Here is a 26,774-nt window from a genome sequence, read left to right as displayed (position 1 = left end):
TAGTAACACTTAATATTCAGTTTAATTTCCTTTGCATCTGACAAGCAATTAACATAAATGCTAACTAGACCAGCAACCTTTACAGACATTCACCTAATTTCTTAACTTGTCAGCCTGCATTCGATTATATCGGTATTATCTATACAGGTTGGTCCATTGATCATGACCGGGCCAAATATCACACGAAATAAGCGTCAAACGAAAAAACTACAAAAAACGAAACTTGCCTAGCTTGAAGGGGGAAACCAGATGGCGCTATGGTTGAACCTCCAGATGCCGCTGCCATAGGCCAAACGGATATCAACTGGTTTTTTTTAAATGGGAATCCCCATTTTTTATTACATATTCGTGTAGTACGCAAAGAAATATGAATGAATGTCTTAGTTGGAAAAGTTTTTTCGCTTTGTGATAGATGGCGCTGTAATAGTCACAAATATATGGCTCACAATTTTAGACGAACAGTTGGTAACAGGTAGGTTTTTTAAATTAAAATACAGAACGTAGGTACGTTTGAATACTTTCTTTCGGTTGTTCCAATGTGATACATGTACCTTGTGAACTTATTATTTCTGAGAACGCATGCTGTTACAGCGTGATTACCTGTAAATACCACATTGAAGCAATAAATGCTCAAAATGATGTCCGTCAACCTCAATGCATTTGGCAATACGTGTAACGATATTTTTGTCAACAGCGAGTAGTTCGCCTTCCGTAATGTTCGCACATGCATTGACAATATGCAGACGCATGTTGTCAGGTGTTGTCGGAGGATCACGACATCAAATATACTTCAACTTTGCCCACAGAAAGAAATCCGGGGACGTCATATCCAGTGAATGTGCGTGCCATGGTATGGTGCTTCGACGACCAATCCACCAGTCATGAAATATGCTATTCAATACCGCTTCAGCTGCATGCGAGCTATGTGCCGGACATGTTGGAAGTACATCGCCATTCTGTCGTGCAGTGAAACGTCTTGTAGTAACATCGGTAGAACATTACGTAGGAAATCAGCATACATTGCACCATGTAGATTGCCATCGATAAAATGGGGGCCAATTATCGTTCCCCCCATAATGCCGCACCATACACTAACCCACCAAGGTCGCTGATGTTCCACTTGTCGCAGCCATCGTGGATTTTCCATTGCCCAATAGTGCATATTATGCCGGTTTACGTTACCGCTGTTGGTGAATGACGCTTCGTCTCTAAATAGAACGCGTGCCAAAAATCCAAAAATCTGTCATCGCCACGCAATTTCTCTTGTGCCTAGTGGTAGAACTGTACACGACGTTCAAAGTCGTCGCCATTCAATTCCTGGTTCATATAAATATGGTACGGGTGCGATCGATGTTGCTGTAGCATTATCAACAAAGTCGTTTTTGTGATTCCCGATTCTCGCTCAATTGGGCAGCTACTGATCTGCGGATTAGCCGCGACAACAGCTAAAACACCTACTTTGGCAGCATCATTCGTTGCAGGTCGTGGTTGACGTTCCACGTGTGACTGAACACTTCCTGTTACCTTAAATGACGCAACTATCCGGCGAACGGTCCGGACACTTGGATAATGTCGTCCGGGATATCGAGCAGCGTACATAAGACACGCGCGTTGGGCATTTTGATCACAATAGCCATACATAAACACGATATCGACCTTTTCCGCAATTGGTAAACGGGCCATTTTAACACGTGTAATGTAAGAACGGGAATGTAAGAACTAGCAGGCTGAGGTAGGAGAACTTCAGCATTGGCAGCATCGTCAGCAGCCTCGTTCCCTGTCAAACCGACTTCACCAGGAACCCACATACTCATCTCAGTAGCTCCATCAAGAGTGAACAAGCGAAAGCTTTCCTAAACTTCTTGTACTACAGGATGGACGATGTGCAGCACTCACAGGGCTTGAAGGGCACTGAGAAAGGCGGACCAGATGACGCAGTGGAAAAGCCTGTGTCGCCGTATATACTGCGTGGCCTGATATAGGGCGCCGAGGTGTGCTGTAAATACTGAGCAGTGTTCTGCTACGAGGTCCTGAATCTTATGATCAGCGTATGGGTAACCCATTTCTGCATCTCTTCATTATTGCTACCATTCTTTCGTTTACTCTCACTTCACATTTTGCTTTCCCTACGAAGCTGGTTAACCTACAGTAAGAAGAATAAAATAATATTCCTGTTTGACACTAATAGTGTCGTAAAAAGGAAACTTAAATGCACTAGTAAAGTTTGCTCCCACATCACAGCCTCTCAGAAATGAGCTACTGACCATGGAACAGGCGACGTTTTCAGAAGTATACAACTAAAACGTGGCACTTTAAGTGTGATACTTCAAAAATGAAATGATCAAAATATCGTACGGTCTTGTTAGCCGGGAGGCCCCAAACGGGGAAGTTCGACCGCTGGGTGCAAGTATTCCTTCAATCGACGTCACATTAGGCGACTTGCGCATCGGTGATAATGATGATACGAAGGATGGTGAGGACAACCCAGCTCCCAGTCCAGAGGCGGAGAAATTCTTGACCCGGCCGGGAATCGAACGCGTGCCCACTGCATGGTACACAAACACTTTACCACTTTCTTCATTTTATTTTCTATTGTTCGTTTCTTTTGGTCTGGGCAGACGTCACATGACATCCGTTCAAGCTGATAGTTAATTCATTCACTCAGTTTTTTTTAATAAGAGGACGATCGGCCTTCTGACCGAACACGCTGTGCAACCGTGAGAGCTGTACTCACTTAAGCAGGCGGACTGATACTTCGGACTTATTCATTTACCTATAGTTAAGGACAAATATCTGTACAAATTTTAAGGAAGACATCAATATGGCAGTTAAAGGATTAGGAAGTATGTACTGGATGCAATAACCCACTTAAAAAATCCTACCAAATCCGTTGTGGTTACCACTCAGACACCGAAATATAGGAAACATAGCAGATTAAGTTAAGAGTTAGTGGTTACCTTTTGTTTTAGAGAAAATTGTCGTTACATGTATTGAACGAAACAAATGATAAATGAGATTAATTTATAAATTTGAAAGACTAGTGCATGATTCGAAAAGAAAATACTACTCCCATAAACAGTGAAAATTAAGCTCCGATACCTTCAGGCTTTGCATACGTATAATTCTCACAACCAGGAATCTATGTGGTACCGCCATCTCACTTTAGAAACCGAACAGAAATTCTCTCTCTCTCTCTCTCTCTCTCTCTCTCTCTCTCTCTCTCTCTCACACACACACACACACACACACACACACACACACACACACACACTCTTTCATAAATTCTGTGCAATGGAAAAGAAGTTCGTGTTTCTAATAGTTGTATATTACTCAGTGAGAAGTAATTCATAAACGCAGTGAATTAAATTTAAGTCTGGTTTCTGCTAATAGCGTCCAGCAGTGCAGTGAAGATGTCTCCTCGTTATTTTAATCATCGTTTTCATACGCTGGACTCATTAAACCGTCGGCGTCGGCATCGACAACCTATCATTATTACTTAACATTGGACTAGTGGGCAGTAATACGTCGCAAGACGATTGACAGTGATCAGCAAAACAGTACCCACAGATCTACTTTTGTCTTCACCTTGAAATTAGTAGCACGCAAAGAATAGTCGCTTATTATCTGTCTAAAGAGATCGGAGTTCAGTGATTGAATTCCGATATACCTTGGGTGTTCGCTGATTGTGAGGCAATGAGTTACATTTTGACAACATAGCATCATTGCAACTTTGCACGCTCAGCTGATTTTATACAAGGGTTACTCAAATCTACAGCGACAAGGTACAGGTTTACAACAAACGAAGCAAACATCGCTTTCTCATCTCTCATTTTCATGAATAAGTGGACTTCCGAAGAGGGGAGCATCTTTGCGTTTACAGAACGACAATCTAAAAACTTAATGTACAGTACTTAGTCATAATCTGCTTCCGTTCAATTAAATATTAGCAAACTGTAAGCTTCCATTTTACCTTCTACCTTCCATTACACCTTCTATATCCCGATTCCCACTCGCGGAGAGATAGAAATCTAGAAAAGCCAAGCTGACATCTTCACAACAACCTAGGTCCGCCACAACAAGTAAATTAAAGTGACTAACTGCAAGCATTTCCATATAATTCTAAATAAAATGACCATCAATTGGTACGTAACAACATCCGCAGGTAATCTGAGTATCCAAGTCCAACAAAACATTTCAGCTTCAGATAACATAAAATCAAAAATAATCCACTAGTCCCCAAATGAATCTCTACAAAGCGTCTAATTATAATGTAAAAGATTGCCATTGCTGAAGCTTCCTTCTCAGTACTACATATTATCAACAAAAACAGAAATTCAACCAAAAAATACAGCATATGATAATATTCATATTTAAAGACAGTGCCGTTGTAGAAATGAAGTATTTGCAAAATACCCCACAGTATTCATCAAAACCACTATCAACTTGTCCATAAAATCCCAGACCATACGTAGGAAACGGCTGTGAGAAAGATATAAGCGAAAATCATTCTGGTAGCTCTGAGAGTGGAGTCCACGTACTGGTACTTTTCCGCTTGTTATTCGTCAATGGAAATGCTTCCAATGCGATGGAGCCCCACCTCATTTTGGATTGCGGGTCGTGAACATCTGCGTCAGACATATCCTGCCAGAGAGGGTCGTATGTCGCAACCAGCATCCCACTTTATTTTTTTCTTGTGGAACTGTGAAAAGTCTTGTGTACGAGACACCCGTCGAGAGTGAAGAGGACCTCCTGGTTGGAATTCGAGCTGCCTGCAGCTCTGTTCAAATGACACCGGCTGCATTACAAAGGATACGACAGGACTTAGTGCGACAATGCAATACCTGAAATGACAGTGTCGGGCGCCGATTTGGACAACTGTCGTAAATGTAGCACCCTGTGCAACTTGTGCATGTATATTGCATTAATTACTAGTGAACCGCAGACAAGATTTTCGGTCCGTCTGACAACAAGTTACGTGCACCGATGCTAGTCCATCGTCGTGGGATATTGTCTGAGGCTATTTAGGAGTAATCAGCGACAATTCTGTACCTCATGATCAGGACTGACTAGCTGAGACTCTTATTTTGGAGATGTGCGAGGGTAAAGCGGAACTTACGTCGATTTTCGCTTTTACCTTTCGACTCTGTTGTTACCGGTGTAGGGTCGCTTACGTCAGATTGATATATTTACGCTTCTCCATTATTCATCAAAGTTTGCTACATCATCACGGAATCGCCCTGCAAATGGGAGGAAATTAAAGTGCCGAACGAACGTGCACCTTCCACCTTTTAATTTTGATTTGCTGTAAGATCAACGTGTTCGATCTAGGATTGGACATGATTCTCCCTAAATTCCACTGTCATGATGTAGGGTTTGTATACATATTAAGCCGAATTCTCAGAGCACTTACGTTAGCGAATTTCCTGATTAGTGTCGTATAATGTGTGTCACTGACATTCCACAGTTCGCAGTTGTGTGCCATTTACCGAGTTCTTAATTTGGCACATAGTTGAAATATAGAGATTCCTCATTTTTCTTCTTCTTCTTCTTCTTCTTCTTCTTCATCTACTTCCTGTTCTTTCTCCTCCTTCCTGTTCTTTCACGGAGTAGCCATTCGTGTGTTTCGGACACAAACGAATCTGTTGCGAACGTATCCCTCGTCTTACAACGCCACATTTTACCATTCAGTCTCTTCGATAATGCTTCTTTTGTTATTCTTCCTTCATGTATACTGTTCGGTTATGAGAGCAATCTTACGCAATTTTTGTTTGTTGCACGAGGGCTTTTCTTTTTCTTAGACCAGAATGGTTTTATTCATGATTCCAATACACCATAATACACCCCACTCTTTCGCCTACACAACCCTAGTTTTTCAACATAATCTCCGTTCAGTGTGACGTCTTTACATGATCTTAGAGTGAGGACGTGCGTGCCCGCGTGGTACCAATCTACTGGTCAAGGTCTATTGCTTCCTGCAAAGTACATCCTTCACAGGACCAAACAGAAGGAAGTTGGAACGCGCTAGACCCTTGCTGTAAGGTGGATGAGGGAGAAGAGAGCAATGAATTTTTGTGAGCCCCTCTCGGGTGCGCAGACTTTAGTGAGGCTTTGCATTATGCTGGAGAAGTAGTTCGTTTGCATTTTTAAGCCGACTAACACGCAGAAGTCGTTTCTTCAGTTTCCTGATGGTAGCGCAATACACTTCAGAGCTCGTCGTTGGACCATGAGGGAGGACATCAAACGGAATAACCTCCTCACAGTCGCAAAAGACAGTTGCCGTGAGGATACCGGCCGAGGGCTCGGCTCTGAACGTTTTCTGCTGTGGAAAGTTGGTGTGCGCGACCTTGTTGCGATAGCGACAGATGCCTCGCCCAACGACTGAACGTGCTTTTGTTCACTGCCAGGCCACCGTAGACACTCTGCAAACAACTATGAGTATCTGCGATGCTCTGGTTTTCCGCTAAATGAAACTCAATGTCAGGTCTCTGCTCAGAACGCGCGTCTGTTACGGACGCCATTTCGAAGGCTACGTTGGGGCCGCCACCTATCGGAACTTCATGAAAGTATAGAAGCTTAAGAGCCAGTATTCCTTGATGTCGCAAAATAAATTCCATGTTTTTTCGACCGAAATTGACCGAGAAAAAGTGTGTTGCATTACATGCCTCAAATATTTTATTTCGGAATTTTAATGTTCAAAATGGCTCTGAGCACTATGCGACTTAACGTCTGAGGTCATCAGTCGCCTAGAACTCAGAACTAATTAAACCTAACTAACCTAAGGACATCACACACATCCATGCCCGAGGCAGGATTCGAACCCGCGACCGTAGCGGTCCCTCGGTTCCAGACTGTAGCGCCCAGAACCGCACGGCCACTACGGTCGGCAATTTTAATGTCCCTCCACACATCGTCAAGAGCATTTTTGTTACGTCTTTTTTTTTAGGGGGGGGGGGCACAAACCTAAGGATAAGTTTTCATTAGTGACCGACAGCAATAATAACAAGGAATCAGTTTTTCATTGATAATTTTTGAGGTTGAGGTATGTATTTTAGAGCCCATATTTATTGCATATTTATTTCTTGTTTTAGTTCCTCCAAAAATATAGAAATCAAAGAGCCTGAAGTAGAAGAGATGTGTTTCACAGTATCGAAAATGAACAAATGAAGATATTTTATGTCGTTTTGATCCATATTGCCTCATCCCAAAGTATAGAAAGCAATGAGTTTGTAGTAGAAGGTGTCCACTGTCAGAGGAATCAGAAAGAGTTTCGCTTATAAGACAGTATTTTTTTTATTAAGATTGTAAGTAACTAGACATAACAAAGGAACAAAGTTGAACACAATGACTAGGGACAGATGATGTTATAAACCCGAAGACTATAAATTACTTCAACAGGAGTTGGTTGCAGGAATCAAGCGCTGTTTCGCCCTTTCGCTACTAGCGTACACTTGCCTTTGCCGCGTGTGTTCACTCTAAACAGTGTTATCGGCTAGTAGGGGAAACTACTGCCGATTCAGACGTGAGGAAGTTAACAAAGGTCCTTGAGCGCTGGCGTGAGCACACGCACAGCACCGCTTCACATTGCGTTGCTGCCGATGACGCCCAGCAGGATTCAATGAAGCCGAGCGGGCGGTAGCTGCATCAGGCGCTGCACCCGCCAGTCAGCGCTGCGGCCGCCGCTGTACAGCTGAAGGGTCGGCCTGTAAGCGGATAACCGCTGCGGGTCTGTGAGCGCCGACCCACTTGCTTTGTGTCAGCTGCACTATTTGACGACCAGCCAGCCGTTAGGACAAAAGCTTCCTAACCGACACCGCGCCGTGCACACCGCTTCGCTTCGCTTCGCACAGGAACAGCCTGCTCGCAGCCGGGCCGCTTCTGTGCCCGACACACCGGGGACACAGTGCCGTGTGCAACGCACTAATCACCCCTCACTGGTGCTGCCCCAGTACGAGGCTGTGCAACGCGCCCAGTCGAAATAGCACACGTTACAATTCCAATTTTCTGCTTACAGGAACTTCGACTCTCCCGCAGTATACTCTGATTTCAATTGCAGAGAAATCGATTTTGTCTCTCTCCCTCTGGTAAGGAACCATGTTTCGTTCGTAGCGTTTACACTCTAGAAGCAACTGTAACCTGCCTCTCACTTATCGACTTTAATGACAGTAAAAACTAAACCGCGTGTACCTAATGGAAATTTGGGAAAAGCAATCGTCACCGAAGTTAATCTGTCGGTAAAGAGGGAGGAAACGGTTACATCTAAATGAAAGGAAAAATGCTAATGAAACTGGTGGAAATTAATTATGAAAAGTGGTAAAGTCATTAAAGAAAGTAAATGTGCGGTCGTTACGTTAACAATTAACTGGCGTTAATTAGATATTTGAGATTTGAGGAAAATTAGGTCGCCAGTCCTATGGACAACTACTATAATAACAGAAAAAGAATGGTTATTGCGCATGTAATTAGCGCTAAAAGCGTGGCAACTGAAGGTTGACACGTGTTGTGTGAAAACTGACTGTTTGTCGGATGTAATAAATTTCGCTACATTCTGAATTAATTTAGCAAAATAATTAATAAAACCGGAAAATTGAAAGTTAGTTTAGTGACTGAAATTAATAGTGGTTGGTTGGTTGGTTGTTTTGGGGAAGGAGACCAGACAGCGAGGTCATCGGTCTCATCGGATTAGGGAAGGACGGGGAAGGAAGTCGGCCGTGCCCTTTGAAAGGAACCATCCCGGCATTTGCCTGGAGCGATTGAGGGAAATCACGGAAAACCTAAATCAGGATGGCCGGACGCGGGATTGAACCGTCGTCCTCCCGAATGCGAGTCCAGTGTCTAACCACTGCGCCACCTCGCTCGGTAATAGTGAACTTTCTTTCTGAAGCACTAAAAAATTCAATTCAAGGTTAGACTTGGGCTACCTTAACAATCATTTCAAAAGCTACTTGAATCTACGCAATTTAGGAATAAGAGATTTGACTTTGAACTTGAATTTAATGATTCTGAACAATTAACAATAGTAAAATTTTGTTCGTACCAAGCTGAGCTGCAGTCACAGGTAAGCTAAAATATGGTAACAAAACTCGCACTCTTATTTTGTGCTTGTGTAATCTAAATATTGTAGCCAGCTATGAAGACCTTAACTGAACTCTGAAATTAAAGCAGTGAAATCGAATGATATTACATTAATTCTGGCGTTTGAATTTCAACGACGCTACAGTTCATTTCGGAAAAGGAAGGGACCCTGCTTGGTTATGCATTTAGGACAATGAGCAACAAAGGTTCATGCAAAGTTGCTGTATTTTATTGATGCTAATGGAATAGTTTGAAAAGCTGAGGTCTGCCATACAGTTCTAAAACTTAACGTGCTTTCAGTCTTCCTTGTTGGTTGATTGAAGTTTTGAAGTCGTCGATCGAGGAGGTTGCGACAATCACTCATTTTCGGCCGTAGCTGTTGCAGAAGCTGGATGTTGGCGCGCCTTCTTCTCGACACGGATACCAGGCGAAGCGGGCTCTTGATGTGTGCCTGCTAATGTTTCGCGTCCGCGACACCGTGCCAGAAACTATCATAGCAAGTCGAGCGCAATTACTTGCTGCCGAGCCCCGAAAGCGCGGCAACTCGCGGGAGCGTCACTCAACACATCTGCTCCACTGCCCTACTCCGGCCATACTCCGCTCTGCCCGCGCTCCACCGGCAGAGTTAACACCACCAAAGATCCTAAACACTTTCGTTCTCCACACGACCTATCGATGTAATCGTTCGATAGCATAGCTTTCCCCAGCCAAGAAACAGCGTAAAAATACAAATAATATTTACAAATCAAACCAACTATACATCGACACACACACACACACACACACACACACACACACACACACACACACATATATATATATATATATATATATATATATATATATATATATATATATTAAAACTATTACATTGAATAAAGACGCAGAAATGTCATATCTTCAGGTTCTCAGGTAACAAAATAAGGAAAAAAATGTATAGTACAATAGATGGAAATAGTAGTATATTCATTTCCGTCGTTACACAACTAGGTATATAACTTTAACGTGAAATAAATGGGTTCAAAGTGGTTCAAATGGCTCTGAGCGCTACGCGACTTAACCTCTGAAGTCATCAGTCGCCTAGAACTTAGAACTAATTAAACCTAACTAACCTAAGGACATCACACACATCCATGCCCGAGGCAGGATTCGAACCTGCGACCGTAGCGGTCACGCGGTTCCAGACTGAAGCGCCTTTTACCGCACGGCCAAACCGGCCGGCGAAATAAATGGGAAACCGAAATAAAATCACAGGCAGCCTGCGCGAAATTTCACATTGCTGAAACTGTGTAAAATCAAAATCTGCTCCTAGGTAGTGCCGTGTGACTCCATACGATGGTTTGGAACATTCTTGTATAGCTCACTGTCACGCAGTCCACAAGGATGCCGAGAGACTGCTGCTCAACCCTCTCCGTTTTCTGATGGTGAACGTTCTGAGGTCATCTTGCTTTGTAATTTTTTATTTATTTCCTTTTCTTTGTACGCTATACTGTGCCTATTCGAGGAAAACCATAGGATTAGTCAGTACATAGGTCACAGAATGTTCATTACAAAATTTCTAATGGAAAGAAAGTATTAACAATGTACGAAAATATCTGTCAAAGAGTATATGGGTAAATACATTACAGAGGTAAGTCCTAATCTACACTCGAGAATGCCTGTACAGAAAAAGTGTGGCACAAGGAAACCTCTCAGCTTAGATCTGAACACTTGTAGTGTACCCCTCTTTTTTTCTCATTTCTTCTGGAAGCCAACTGAAGATGATACCGGCTGAGTAGTGCTTACATTAACCCTAGATTACTAAATCCTCCTAACATTTAGGACTGCATCTGGTACCAAGTCACTGCTCCCGCCAGTCTGGCACCGTCAGTACACAGCGTAAAATAGTACATTCTGTACTTACTTTGTGTGTGACATACCACGGGTGATGTTCTAACTGTTTTTAACTGGTGTATAAACGATAAATCTTCACAGTCTTCGAATAAAATATGGAGTAGTAAAACTTACAATGGTTTAGAAACAATGTAAAATATCCCCCCCGCCCCCAATCATTTAGTGTTCTAGGGTTAAATAACGCAAAACTCTCAGAAGACGCCGGAAATGACGCACATAGAAATTCCGTACCGTTTCGATGAATCCCTTCTCTGGAAACCGGAGAGTTTTAAAGTTTTTCAACTCGCCGAGAAAGACTACGATATCATGTCATTGCGCATCTCTCTGTATAATACTCATCGATGTGTTACCCAAGTACGTACCACTTTCGCGTGCAGTATTCACTGAATCTTGCGTTTTTCTTTTCAGTGTATCTGTGTCGTCAATAACAAATTCCATAACATAATGCATGTTCGGAATTCTGGAACGCCTAAACAGTGGCGTACGGGAAGTTTATGTACTGCAACCGTTGATCAGTCTGACTGCTCTTCCCCGGTCAGAGAATTTTATTAGTGAGAGGACAGAGTTGTCCCAAAATGTAATCACTTACGAGACAGTAGAAAGAAAGTAAGAGTGTTAAACAAGGTTTCACTTTATAGTGTCAGAAACAGTGGAGATAATTCGTAGAGTTCGTTTGTTTTGTTGCGGGGCACAAAAACCGCTCGGGTCACACGTACCCATGTCGGAACTGTAGAGAGGAGTTAAAAACGAGTACACGCTAACTGAAATCGACGGAAGAGGAGAGAGCAAAAACAGGGACGTGGAGAAATGTCTATAAAATAGGCCATAGAGAAACGGCGGTCCTGAACTAAAAATTAAATGTCCTTCACCGTAACCGGCCGGGGTGGCGAGCGGTTCTAGGGGCTACAGTCTGGAACCGTGCGACCGCTTCGGTCGCAGGTTCGAATCCTGCCTCAGGCATGGGTGTGTGTGATGTCCTTAGGTTAGTTAGGTTTAAGTAGTTCTAAGTTCTAGGGGACTGATGACCTCAGAAGTTAAGTCCCATAGTGCTCAGAGCAATTTTAACCTTCGCCGTATTGCAACAACGGATAAAAAGTAAAACGAGGTCGACAGTCCGAGCGTCGTTCGCTAACATGGCCGATAACTCAGATGGCAAACACAAACGAGAACGTAAATGGTTAAAAAAAGGCATCCCGTCGGGAAATGGTGGAGCGTAAAGGGTTGAGCGCAATGAACACAAAATTGTTGGGGGAGCGCCACTTAACAAATTATGCTGGCTAAAAAGACAGTGCCTGATACGTAACCCAGCTGCAATAAACTCATCACTGCGAGACGGCCGAGAAGAAGTAGTCCAAGCCGCTGGGAGAGGCTTAATAGCCCGGAGCTTGTTCTCACGAACGGAGGACCAGTGGTGATGCCGAAGTGACACCAACTGCCTACAGATGGCAGCACAGAGGTCATCGGAGGGAATGTAAGAACTAGATGGCTGAGGTACCGAGACTACAGCCTTGGCAGCAGCGCCAGCGGCCTCGATTCCTATTAGACCGACGTGACCATATGAACGTCGCAGTGGATCCATATACAGTGAGCAAGCGAAAGCTTTCCTGTACCCTTTGCACTAAGGGATGGACGGTGTACAGCACACAGATACTTTGAAGGGCACTGAGAGAGTCGGAGCAGATGACGCAATTGAAAAAAGACGGATCAGTGTACACAAAGGTACTCGCGTGAAGTTCTGTGCGAAGGTTGTGAAACTGAAGGCGACAAAGTGAGGCTGGAGTAGTGCGCTTAGGAAGCGAATGAAGGCCAAGGGGAACACTGGCCGCCACACAAAACCAAGGTGGTGGAGGATTCACACCCGTCGGGAAAGTGGCAGGTACAGTGAAGTTAAGCTGCCGGAGCAAGAGCCAAAAGCAAACCCCAGGAGGTCACGGAGAAGAGGGTCGCGCCCCATATTGGCGATCCCGAAGGAGTCATCGAAGAACGAGGCACTGGATGGTTGCCACGCATGGCAGACAAACGGCATGAGTATTTGCTGAGGAGAAAGTAAGGGCGGTAGGACAGCGGTATTTGGCAGCTTTTGCATACAGACTCTAAACCAGGCTAGCGTGAAAGGACCCACTGGCCAAACGGACACCATGATGGTGGATAGTATTGAGACAGCGTAAGAGGGACGGACGGGCATATGCCTAAATAAAACACCCATTGTCCAGTTTCGAACGGGTAAGATTATGGTACAAACGTAGGTGAGTGGTTCGATCTGCTCCCAAGGAAGTACCACTGACGACACGTAAGATACTGAGAGACCGCATACAGTGGGCTGCCAGGTCAGGCATGTGAGAGGACCAAGAAAGTTTCCTATTGAGCACGAGCCCCAGGAATTTCGTAGTTTCAACGAATGAAAGAGCAACAGGCCCAAGATGTAAAGACGATGGAAGAAACCAATTGCGCCTCCAGAAACTGAAACAAACGGTTTTGTCAGTGAAGAACGAAAGTCTTTTACGATGTTCCATGAGTAGAAGAGATCGCTGAAGACGTCGCCCAATGAGACAAGTCCGTGGAGAGCTGCAATAGATTGCAAAATCGTCAACGAAAAGGGCCGGAGATGCTCGGCGGGAGACAGACCATTGTAGGATCAACGTCGATAGCAAAGAGGACAACGCTCAGGACAGAACCCTGAGGCACACCGTTACTGTGGATAAAGGTGTCAGATTAGGTAGAAACCGCACTTGGTCTTTTAAAAATTACTAAAGGAAACGGGGCATACGACCACAGAAGTCCCATGTTTAGAGATTACGGAGGATACCAGTCCATCAGCAAGTCTCGCAGGGTTTCTCCAAATTAAAAAATACGGGCACAGTCTGAGGTTACCGCAGAAAACCATTCATGACATGGGTGGAAAAAGTTCCGAGAATGGTGCACTTGAAATCCACTCTGTGCAGTGGTTAGTAAATTGCGAGACTCGAGCCACCATACCAGCCGGGCGTGAATCATGTTCCATCACCTTGAAAACACAGCTGATGAGAGAAAAGGAAGAGTAGCTAGAAGGAAAGTGTTTGTCCTTCCCAGGCTTAGGTATGAGTATCACTGTGGCTACACGCAGACGCAGGCTTGAAGCCAGCATATTGGAAACCTGCCCTCTGGTGACATGCGGTTGTATAAGAGAAAGGTGCTGTACCATCTGAATGTGAACATGTCCTGCCCATGGGTGGAGGACTGGCATGAGATGAGAGTATGATCTAGCTCCTCAATGTGAAGGCGGCATTGTGGCACTCAAGATGCTGAGAAGAGAAGAGTATCGGGCGAGCATCCTCCGCCCTTTTCCGATGGAGAAAGGCAGGATGAAAGTGAGAGGAGCTCGAAATCTCCTCAAACTGGCCGCCCAAGGTATTCGAGACAGCAGGAGGGTCCACTATGACATTGTCTGCTACTCTCAGGTGGGAAATTTGGGAACGCATCTTTATCCCAGAGAGCCGTCTAAGGTTAGCCCACACGACGGAAAAGGGACTGGAACAGTTAAAATAGCTAGTGAATGAAATACATCTAGCTTTTTTCATATCCTGACACTGTGTACGCATCTGTTCATAATGAATTCAGTCTGCCATCGTAGGATGACGATGAAAAACGCGGAGAGCCCGTCTACCGTGCGCGAACTACTTTGCAGCACGGCGTGGTAAAGAGAAGTGCGAGGGATGGAATCATAACTGGCGAAACGTTCGTCGTAGGTCGCCAGAGAGGAGTAAAGCCTCCGGTCACCCTAAGAAAACTACCATGTGGTCGTGTATGTAGGTGGGTTAGGAGTCAGCAAACGGATAGCGCACGGGAAATGGTTGCTCGAGCATGTGTCAGAGAGAACGGACCACTCGAGATGAAGGGAAAGCTAGGAGGTGCAGATGGGTATGTCCAAATGGGAATAGGTGTGTGTGAAGTCTGAAGGGATTGTTAAGACAGAGGAGGTTGATTTAAGACGGCACCTGTCACACAGGTTCTGGGAGAACCCCAAAGGGTATAGTGCGCATTAGTCACCAAGCAGCAGAAAGGGCTGACGTAGCTGCCAAATAAGCTGGAGGACATCTGCCCTGGTGACACTGACTGACGGATGGATATAAATGGTACAAAGGTTAAGTGAGGAAAGAGAAAACGAACTCCAACAGCTTGAAGGCAGGCAATCAGCGATTTGGGTTGACTGTGGACGTCATCCCGGATGAGCAGCAATTCCCCCATGAGATAGATTTCCATCCTCGAGGAGAAGATCAAAACTGACTGGGAAGAAATGAGAGAGCTCAAAGCAGTCGTGAGAACGCAATTTTGTTTCCTGGAGGCAGAGAGCAAGCGGACGCTGCGATTCTGAGAGCAATGCTAAATCCTTTTTGTTTGATCCATGACCACGAACATTTCATTAAAGAAGAGTCATAACGAGGAAAGGGAAGTAAGAAAAAAATGGTTATCACCTTAGTGGTTGCCGAGTGCCAGCTCTAAAACAATCGCTGCTACAGGGCGCAGAGGCTGGAGGATCCGGCTCCATGAGATCTACAGAGGTGTCGGCATTCTCCCTCTGTCGATGTCCGGAGTCCAGGGCAGAAAAACTGTTGGCAGTGCACACTGACGACACGGAGGTCGGGTGGGCAAGGGTATCACGTGGCGACACCGTCGAAGAGTATCTCAGTCAATGAAGGAAAAGACCGTTCCCCCTTGTTTAACATCTTGGAGTTTTTCCCGTAGACAGAGGAAGATTCATCGGTTTAGTGGCTGGAGGCCGTAGAAAGCATTCGCAGGTATATTACTTCTGTCCTTTCTGACCTGCCAGTTGTCTAGCAGTTGACTTCTCCTAGTTAAATGAAAGTTTGGTGGCTTATTGCACATCACAGGATACAGCGATCCTACCATGACACTGGGCGATTTCATAACCGCAGTGCTGAATTCGAGGTCTGAATGCTCGTGTCTTTAATGGAACGAGAGGTAGCAAGAACAATACTGTAAGAGCCAGATTGCAGAACACAGGGTTCGCGAGCAGCCAATAACTTGAGAGCGACAAGGTAAGGCACTTTTTTCTTTACCCAGATCTCCTGGACAGTCCGCTCATTGAGATATATGGGACAATCTCGAGATGGGGCAGCATGGTCGTCATTGCCGTTGATACAGTGGGGAGGAGGAGGCAGACAATCACCCTTGTGAGCATCCATACCAAAGTTGACACATTTGGCTAAGAGTCGACAGGACATTCCAGTGTGGTTGAAACGATGAACTGGTAGCAGCGCATTTGGAACGTACAATGAGACTGCGATAACTTCATAGCCTGTGTTGGTCTTGGACGGGAGCACGCACAACTCTATCAAGACTGAGAAAAAGAGTGCGTATGGCCACTAAGGATGCATCTAACTTTCTCATCACCTGATGAACTGCAATGATATCCTGATCAGAGAGGTACGTTTGGATTTCTGCTTCGGTCACACCATTGAACAGCCTAGTGTAAGTAACACCAGGGAATAATTCATAGTTTGTGGGAATCGACACAAACACAACAGCCACGGAGAAGTGAGGCGGTAAGCAGATTTAGTGATTGAGAATCAGTAGTAGTATCGAAAAGGAAAGTTCCATTGCGTAAACGAGAGTACGATTTAACAGGACCAGCAACAGTATCAACAGTTTCTGAATAAGAAAAGTTTTACGGTTTCGAAGGACTGACCGTCTTCAATATGTAAAACCACGATGAACAGTGGTGCAGCTGGGAGTGTCTTTGAATCAGGAGCTTCATTCCTTTTATTTTTGGCAGACATTGCCTATGAAGATGATGACTGGTTCATTGCGAGAAGTTGCCCCATGTCTGTTTCCGATAGCGCTCTCCTTCCAACTGCCCCCCCCCCCCCCCCCTTTTACCCCAAGGTGACGGCTCCCATCTTAGGTGATTGTTCACACCTCAGGTCACGCATCCAGAAAACGCATGACAGAGGGACCAACCGGCAATTGGGCTAGGTAGCAGCTCAGGCAGTCACCCCTGTACCGGGGTGTAAGTGCGAACCGCACCTGTTCGGCCCGGGGCTGGAAATTACGCGTCACCCAGTGAACTGTTACGCGTCAGACGCGTGGGCCAGTCTTCACGAGCACACAGCAAGGAAGAAGAGAAAGAGTAACCTCAAACGCCGAAGCGAAGGAAGGAAAGGAGAAGGTGAACGAAGAAAGAAAAAATGAATGACAAATAGTGGTCAGACCGCTCTGATGTCAGACACTGAAAATTCGGAACGCATTCCAAAAAACACCCTAGACGTGTTCACCAAGGGAGGGGAAAAAGAATAGCAAGAGGATAGACAGGTAGCACGGAAGGGAAAGATGCTGCAAAGGCTGGGCCCAGTGGTACAAAAGCACGAACCCGCCAAAGAGCGGCGAGCCCCCTGGGGATAACTTTTCGAGTTTTTAAAGCAACTGTTTGACAAGATACTCCCAATATAGCTTAACATACACTTCATTCCTAACAGTTTGAAACGACAAACTTCACTGATTGTTTATCACCTTCCGAAAACAGAATTTCGGTTTTCACAAGCTTCCTGTCGGTAACTGTAGGCATTTTATTTCGTTGCGCTTTAGAGTTAAACTGTTCTCTGAAGTGTGTTCAGACCACTGGTGTTGATGTTGCATATTAATCTTCGCGAAGTCTCTGAGACTCCGTCGAACTGTGACGTAGCAGTAAGTCTCATATTTGTTGATCAGGGAGTATACCCTGTTCAGTGCCTTCCTATGGTAAGGAGATGCTTCGCGTTCTCAGGCGACTGCAGTCTGCTATCAAGACCAGCACTGTATGCAATGAATTTAGTCACTGGGATTCCGCTAGGCAGTTTTCAGTCTAGTGAATATAACGTGGATCCAAAAACAGCAAGGTTACAGGTCCTAACTTTGAGACACGTTTACTAACACAGGACTGAGGAGTGTGATGCTGACTGTTCAGCTCAAGATGGCGATCCCGAGAGCAACATCGCCATCGAAAATGCTATTCCAAGTGATCACGGAACAGGAAGTGGATTTTCTGGTTGTGAATCTGATAACGAAGGTGAGATGACGGTTACTGAAAGTAAAGGCGAAAATTGTGTTATCAATACATTGCAAATTTACAAGACTCCTAAATAATATCTCTCTCTATATGCGTGTTTGCCCCGCGGTCAATATTTTATCAATTTCCTGTAGAAGTAAATGATGTTCTTTTTCTTACAGTTCATACGTGTATTCGATAAGAAAGGTTTTTGTCTGTCAGTTTTCTCTTGAAAAATAAATATAACAGAAAGGCTATTTTTATTTTTGTAACATCGTTAGTTTGATTTTCTCCCTTTAGTTTGTTTCTAAATTGGTAGTGACCATAAAGTTTGTTTATTTACACGTCTTTGATTATGTATACATTCAAAATGGTTCAAATGGCTCTGAGCACTATGGGACTTAACAGCTATGGTCATCAGTCCCCTAGAACTTAGAACTACTTAAACCTAACTAACCTAAGGACATCACACAACACCCAGCCATCACGAGGCAGAGAAAATCCTCGACCCCGCCGGGAATCGAACCCGGGCACCCGGGCGTGGGAAGCGAGAACGCTACCTCACGACCACGAGATGCGGGCATGTATACATTCCAAAACAATAAGAATAAAAAAGCCAATGCCACAACTTCGCAACACATGTAGGACTAAAATTTTCGACCACGTCTGTGAAGTGTTAACGACCTTGGAGACGGTGTTTTCAGTAACTTAAGGCTTTCCGCGGATGATGCGGTTATCTGTAATAACGTTCCTTCTGAAAGAAGATGCGCAAGTATTCAGTCAAACCTTGATATGATTTCAATGAGGAACAAAGATTGGCAACTTCCATTTAATGTTCAGAAATGTAATGTACTGCTCTTTACAAGAGGAAAGAAGCCTAGTAGTTTAAGAATAAAGTAAGAGTGACTCACAATTGGCATCAAGTACCTCATGCAAGTAGCTGGGTTCAGTCCACTTCGTTAGCTGAGTAGTAACCTGCTTGCATATTACGCCGCGGGCTCGGGTTCGATTCCCGGCCGGGTTGGAGATTTTTCCCGCCCCCTGGACTGGTTGTTCCGTTGTACTAATCATCGTCTCATTATCACCGAAGCGCAAATCGCCCAATGTGGTGTCATCTGAAAGAAGACTTGTACCCGGCAGCCGGACTTCCCCCGAAGGGGCCTCCCTGCCTTCAATGCCAAACGACAGTTACATTTTTTACCTGGGTGCAGCACTTTGTGATCGTTCCATTTCATATCCCCACAAAGTCTTAGTCGTAAGGTAAAGCGGGTGACAGACTGCGATTTACTCGTAGAATACAGGGAAAACGCAATAGGTCTACAAAGCAGACTGCATGAAGAACACTACTGTGAACCATTCTAGAATATTGCTCAAATGTGTGGGACCTTCTAGCAAGTAGGACTAACGGGGATATTCAATGGATACAAAGAAGGGAAGCACGAATGCTTTGTTCGACCAGGGGCGAGAGTAACGAAGACACTGAAAGAACTGAACCGGTAGGCGGTTGGAGGTGGACGTGAACTCAACCATTTAAACGCACTTAGAAAGTTTCTGGAACCAACATTAAGTCACGATGCCAGAAATATCCTAAAACACCTGATTCCTCTCACACAGAGATCGCGAAGACGAGACTAATTACGATTTGCCCAGAGGCAATTACACCATCATTCTTCCTTCGATCTCAGCATGAAAAGGGAGAAAGCCCGAATAATTTGTAGAATGGGACGTACCCTCTGACATAAACTTCACAGTGGTCTACAGAGAAAGGACGTAGCTGGATTGTGAAGACTTAAACGCTGTTGTGTTTCTGTCTTTTAGAAATACAAGGAACTGAAATGATTATACTTCCGTTTAAAAAATCGAAGTTCATATCGATATCTGTCATTAAATAGCAACGAAAATTTATCAGTATGCAAACAAAGTTACGATACCTTAAACGTTTCCGGAAATATTTGAGACGAACAGCTTAGTTGGATCACCCCGTATATTATATAGGTTCTCCCTTTAAAAAAAGATATGGTATTGGACATAATCCCATAGTTGCATTCAACACCGAAAAACGCTTTTTGTATCCAATAACTATAGCAAGGTCCCTGGAATATATAATGCACGATAGTATAAGAATTTTCGAACAGGAAACATTTGCGCTAAACATGGAAAAGCAGTACCGCACTATTACAAAAGCTGTAGTGTACGTTGAAATTAACACAGAGATTCATGTTATCACGCTACAGAGCCTAAATAAGTAGGTCTACTAATGTTTATCGCACTATGTGTGTGGGGAAATGTAGTCCGAATAGCTGCGGTAGCCGGACAGCGCGAGTAACAAAAGAGCATTCCTTTTCCATGAGCGATCCTTTTCCATCAGCGCACAAACCGATGTGGCGGGGAAAGCAATTTAAAAGTACAGCTCGGTCAGTGTCGGCCCCATATGCTGTGTGTTCTCCGAGCCGATAACCGTAAACGGCCGTGTGTGTGTGTGTGTGTGTGTGTGTGTGTGTGTGAGAGAGAGAGAGAGAGAGAGAGAGAGAGAGCTTTTTAGCAAGCGATGCAACGTCCGTTCGCCTTAATACTCGATATCTTGTCTCCAAACCTTTCACATACCAGAAATTAAACTTCATCGCCAGTATACTTAACATTAGGTCAACGCATGTACAACACAACAGCATTTATATTGAAATACATGTTAAAAGTTGTATTGTCTACCAGACATGATCAGTTTCAAGTTCTTATGCTTAAATCTCAATGTATATGGAATAACGATTCATCAAATCAGATACTAAACCAATAATATTTCCAGTTTCTTGAACGTTACTGTCATTATACATTGTTGATTAACAATTTTATGATGAGTTATAAAGTCAAATTAGAAGAAATGTAGATTTAAATACGTAACGCGTTTAGATATAAGCTGCTAAAATCACTAACAATAGCTTCCTTGACAGAAGGTGTAATGATTCGAAAACAGAAGAATATATTAGTATGATAGTAATATCTACCTTGCGTGTTGACCACCATCACGTGATTGTTGTCGTTTAACATGAAGGGACATTTCGAGTGGGAATATCATTCCAAAAACATAATCCATTCATACAATTGGAAAAACTACGATAAATATGTGTGATCATTATTCAAGGACACTGAGCCAAATAAAAAGTACTGTTCTTGGTCTCATGGCCGTGTAGCCAGTTTTACATAATTGTGCCCACATCAAAGGTAGAATAGTGGATACTAGAATACTGTACGAACATCATATCAGCATTTCTCGTAAAGTAAATGTCACAAGTAGACAGGCCTACCGCCGTTGGATCACATTGAAATTCTTGCACTTAAGCCAGGGTACAAATGAAATTACTATTACCTATATCCAAGACTGAATGATAGGTTAGTAACATTTTTTATCTTGGGAATGTTCAAGTCATTGCATTTTCTTGGTAACCAATTTTCATTTCAATTAAAACCACTTACAACGTGAGTGTGTAATGGGTAATAAACTTATGTGGCGTTGTCCACAAAACATCGAAAGGAATACAAGTGAAAATTAATTGGAAAGAATTCCGAGGTCTAGTAAAATAGACACATCAAAAAAAGTTTTGCGTTACCTCGGTTCCCAGAGTTACGGAATCTGTACAGATAATTGGAAAAGAGATCAACATTAACATCATTTCCGACCTTCTTATTGGCCATGAAAACCACACAGTGCATGTCGTACCACCATACAGCGACATCTTCAGAGATGGTGGTCCAAATTTCTATACACACCGGTACCTCTAATACCCAGTAGCACGTCCTCTTGCATTGATGCATGCCTGTATTCGTTATGACATACTATTCATAAGTTCATCAAGCCACTGTTGGTCCAGATTGTCCCACTCCTCAATGGCGATTCGGCCGAGATCCCTCAGTGTGGTTGGTGGGTCACGTCCTCCATAAACAGCCCTTTTCAATATATCCCAGGCATGTTCGATAGGGTTCATGCCTGCAGAACATGCTGGTCAATCCAGTCGAGCGATGTCGCTACCCTGAAGGAAGTCATTCACAATATGTGCGGGATTGGGGCGTGAATTGTCGTCCATGAAGATGAATGCCTCACCAATATGCTGCCGATATGGTTGCACTATCGATCGGAGGATGGCATTGACGTATCGTACAGCCATTACGGCGCCTTCCATGACCACCAGCGGCATACGTCGGCCCCACATAATGCCACCCGAAAACAGCAGGAGACATCCACCTTGCTGCACTTGCTGGACAGTGTGTCTAAGGCTTCATCCTGACCGGGTTGCCTCCAAACTCCTCTCCGCCGATTGTCTGGTTGAAGGCATATGTGACACTCATTGGTGAAGAAAACTTGATGCCAATCCTGAGTGATCCATTCGGCATGTTGTTGGGCTCATTGCACCGCTGCATGGTGTCGTGCTTGCAAAGATGGACCTCGCCATGGACGTCTGGAGTGAAGTTGCGCATCATGCAGCCAGTTGCGAACAGTCTGAATCGTAAAACAAAATCCTGTGGCTGCACGAAAAGCATTATTCAACATTGTGACTTTGCTATCAGGGTTCCTCCTAGCCATAATCCTTAAGTAGCGGTCATGCACTGCAGTAGTAGCCCTTGGGCGGCCTGGGCGAGGCATCTGATAGACAGTTCCTGTCTCTGTGTGTCTCCTCCATGTCCGAACAACATCACTTTGGTTCACTCTGAGCCTCCTGGTCAGTTCCCTTGATGAGGGCCCTTCCTGGCACAAAGTAACAACGCACACGCGATCGAACTGCGTTATTGACCGTCCAGGCACGGTTGAACTACAGACAAGACGAACCGTGTATCTCCTTCCTGGTGGAATGACTGGAACTGATCGGCTGTCGGACCCCTTCCATCTGATAGGCGCTGTTCATTCATGGTTGTTCACATCTTTGGGCAGGTTTAGTGACATCTCTGAACAGTCAAAGGGATTGTATCTGTGAAACAATATCCAGAGTGAACGTTTATCTTCAGGAGTTTTCGGAACGGGGGTGATGCAAAACTTTTTTTGATGCGTGTAATATTTCATTTTCTGCATAGAGCGTGAAGTCAGCTGCATATTCATTTGTAAGTCCATCTATAAGTCTAGTAAGGTGTCCACATTTTCGGGCCTTATATAAGCTGCATAACGACGATACCGAAGAAAATCCCCAGCAAATAATATTATTGACAACACGATATAACTAGAGCCATCTCATGCACGGAATAACAAAGATTTACCCTTTCGAGGACATAACAAAGTGAGCGCAGCTTGGAGGCGGATAGGGCAGGTGGCTAATGACATTGGAACGACTCAATTAGCTTTAACAAAAGAAAGCCCAAAGAAATTAGGGATAATCAATATAATACCTATCAGAATAAACACGGCCGAGACGCAAGTAAGTGGCCAGACTACATTAATGAGTGGTGACCCAGGAAAGAAAAATAAGAATTTACCTTTACGTGGGAGCAGTCGGCTGAAGGCAGACGTGTGAAGTAGTAGAATCAATATGGGGATGATAACGTCATATAAAAGCACTTTGAGAATTCAATTAAGACAGAGAGCGGGCGCTCACGTTTAGCGGCGATCCACACACCTGTGTGTGGTAAAGGCGCGACTCTGGCTCTACGTTTGCGAAGTGAGTGCGACACGCTTCACGTGTCGTGGCCACAAACGTAAAGCGATAGTTAAATATTCCTGCGGGATTTTCTGTCTGAATTTTGCGCACGTCGCTTCAACCCAGCGCGAGTGGGCAGTTGGCATTAATTTCGACTAGGGAAATTTGAACGTTCCACGGAACGCATAGCGTTTGAGACTGATAACTTTCTGTCAAGGCCAGAGTAGGGAATTAGCAATTTCAGATCCAGCACGGCGACAAAGCCGCCGCAGTTGCCGTTTGGTAGAGTACGAAGTGCTTTTGGCGAAATTAAATGTTGAGTCCAATTTTGCGAGAGTTGCATACCCAAATATGCGTGCGCTTTGAACAGAGAAATTCAAGAACTAATTACTAACCTACCCTCCAATGAGTACATGAGAATAGATTAGATATAGTCATCCTCCCCCAACTTAGTTCATTGTACAGCTACGACGTAGGTGTAATTTTCACTGCTAAAGATCTGTTTCAGTTGACAACGTTTTCACATATGAGATATAGTTTAATTACATATTCAATGTTTAAATGTTGATTGACTTGATGAGAGAAGAAGTAATTAAACTTGCTTATTGATTATAACTTGATTGTTGAGAGCTTTGGTAAATCAAATTTAATATGGAAAAGGAGGAGATTGTGTTATCATTTTAGGTTCAATCCCAAACTTGTCATTAGTATCAAATTATGTATTCTTGGAATGTCACAGTACTATTTTTGATTACTTTGAGATAAGGCCGGAATTAATAGCTATGTGTAATGTCTGTTTACCACCCAGGGCTTGAGAAGACAGTGAGAACATAATCCTTTGCCGCATTCAAAATTAACAAACCTAACGAGACATTAGTCTTAATCGCATGAAACAGAAGTTGCTAAATACATTAGTTTGCAGATGGCAGTGGATTTATCAATTTTTATGAGACACGAAGAAAGAAACGGAGAAAGTAACATTGATGTTTGTCCGTCACCAGTGAGGTCAAGCTCGGATTGGGGAGTGATGAGGAACGAAATCGTCTATGATCTTTCAGTGGAACCATTCCAGCAGTTATCTCAAGTGGTTTAAGCAAATCGATGGCAGGGTGGGGATTTGAACCACTCCCTCTCTTCCCCTCTCCGCCGCCATTACGGATCGTGGGACGACAGCTGGCATGAAATTCTTGATGCAATAATTTACCATCAGCCGTATGTATTGTAGAAATTTATTGTATTTTATGACCTTCTATGCGGTACCAGTTTCGGCATTAGATTGATGCCATCTTCGGGCCCCACTCGTCATACTTGTAAAATCGCTATACAGGGAAGGTGTCATATAACTGGATCTGTGAATCAATCGTCCTGCAACAGCTCTTGGTAGCCAGGCGACACAGACTGAGGTCATAAAATAAAATAAATTTCTACAACAGATGCTGCAGTTGGTAAATTATTGCATCAAGAAGAATGCCAGTATGCTGACCATTGCGCTAGCTCCACTTGAGAGACAGACAAGAAAAGAAAAAAAATCCGAAAGGCACTGGAATCGGTAGACGTGGTGTACACGTACAGATAAACAAATTGTTACAGTTTCAGAAAAATTGCACAATTCATTGAAGAGAAAGTTGACCTCTGGCCATTATGCAAGATGTTATCCGGCTTGGCACTTACCGACAGACTTGCTGAACATCCTTCTGAGGGATATCGTGCCAATTCTGTCCAGTTGGCGCCTTAGACCGAACTGGTTGGAGGGCCCTGCCCATAATGTTCCAAACCTTCTCAACTGCAGAGAGATGTGCCTACCTTGCTGGCCAGGACAGGGCTCGACAAGCATGAAGGCAATCAGTAGAGACTCTCTCTGTGTTTTGCTGGGCATTACCTCGCTGAAACAAAACCCCAGGAAGGTTTGCCATGAAGGACAATCGTTGGCATACCGCTGTGCTGTAAGTGTGCAGCGAATGGCAGCCAGAGAGGCCTTGCCTTGAAGTGAAATCGCACCCAGACCACCACTCCTGGTTGCCAGGCCGAATGGTGATCATCGGGGCTCAGTTCTAAGCGTGACACCTCACTTGCCACAATTCAATTCCAGTCAGTGAGATCACAGGCCGAAAACATGTCTGGAGAGGCCCCAAACAGCTGTGGAATATCAACATGTCGCCAGCTATGTGACCTGACTACCTTAGACTTTTCATAGCAGGACCGTTTAGGCTGTCATCCATAGCACTGTTACAATGATGCGATACACTGATCATATTGTACGCCCCATTTTACTGCTCTCCATCACAGGCCATTCCTGGGCTAACCGTTCAGAAACAGATGCCCATGCTCACACAGAGTGCACAAAGACATTGTGCATGCCAAATACTATCTTTTCAAGCAAGGTCGTTGCATCTCTCCCAAATTGAGGACGTGGGCAGGGGCTTCCATCCAGCTCGAGTTCTTTAGGATCAAAAGCGCCAATTGGACAGTATATGGCAGGATATCCCTCTGGAGGGCATCCAACAAATCTATCAATCAATGCCAAGCCGAATAACTTCTTACATACGCCCAGAGATGGACCAACATGTTATCGACTTGCTCAATAACTGAAGCTCTTTGTATTGAATAAACAATTCGATTCTTCTACAATTTTAACCATTTGTTTGTCTGTACATGTTCATCACATCTACGGATTTCCGTTCCATGTGGATAATTGCTTCGTGGTGCGTACTTCTCTTGCCTTTAGTTTTGTTAGAATATATTTGACTACAAACGACTCCGCAATTTCTACCTCGGGTAAAAGTGACAGGGAGAGAGATAAGGTAATCGAGCTGGAGAGGTGGTGTTGCACCGCCTCTGCTAATTATCGTCTCCCACCAGACGCGCACGTGACTACGTCGCCAAGTCCGTTTGTTGTGTTGCTCTGTGTTGCTGAAACTATCCGCACAGTCGTTAATCTTCTGTGAGTTGATGCAACTATAGATTAAGCATTATCTTGAAATAACGGTTGCATAAAGTTTGGCCAAGGAACTTCGTTACGATAGACACACCAGACATTGACTACCAAACAGCAATCTTGAGACTAGCAAACGCCTCTATGATGGGAATTTTATGTTGTACAGTTGTGCGTGTCCTGCAAGGTCACATACACTGACATGCTGTACCAGGCTTCAGCTCAAGAAATTAAAAACTGT

Source organism: Schistocerca piceifrons, chromosome 6, assembly GCF_021461385.2.
Source record: "Schistocerca piceifrons isolate TAMUIC-IGC-003096 chromosome 6, iqSchPice1.1, whole genome shotgun sequence".
NCBI classification, from domain to species: domain Eukaryota; kingdom Metazoa; phylum Arthropoda; class Insecta; order Orthoptera; family Acrididae; genus Schistocerca; species Schistocerca piceifrons.
The sequence above is the reverse complement of the archived record's forward strand: the minus strand, read 5'-3'. Positions refer to the sequence as shown.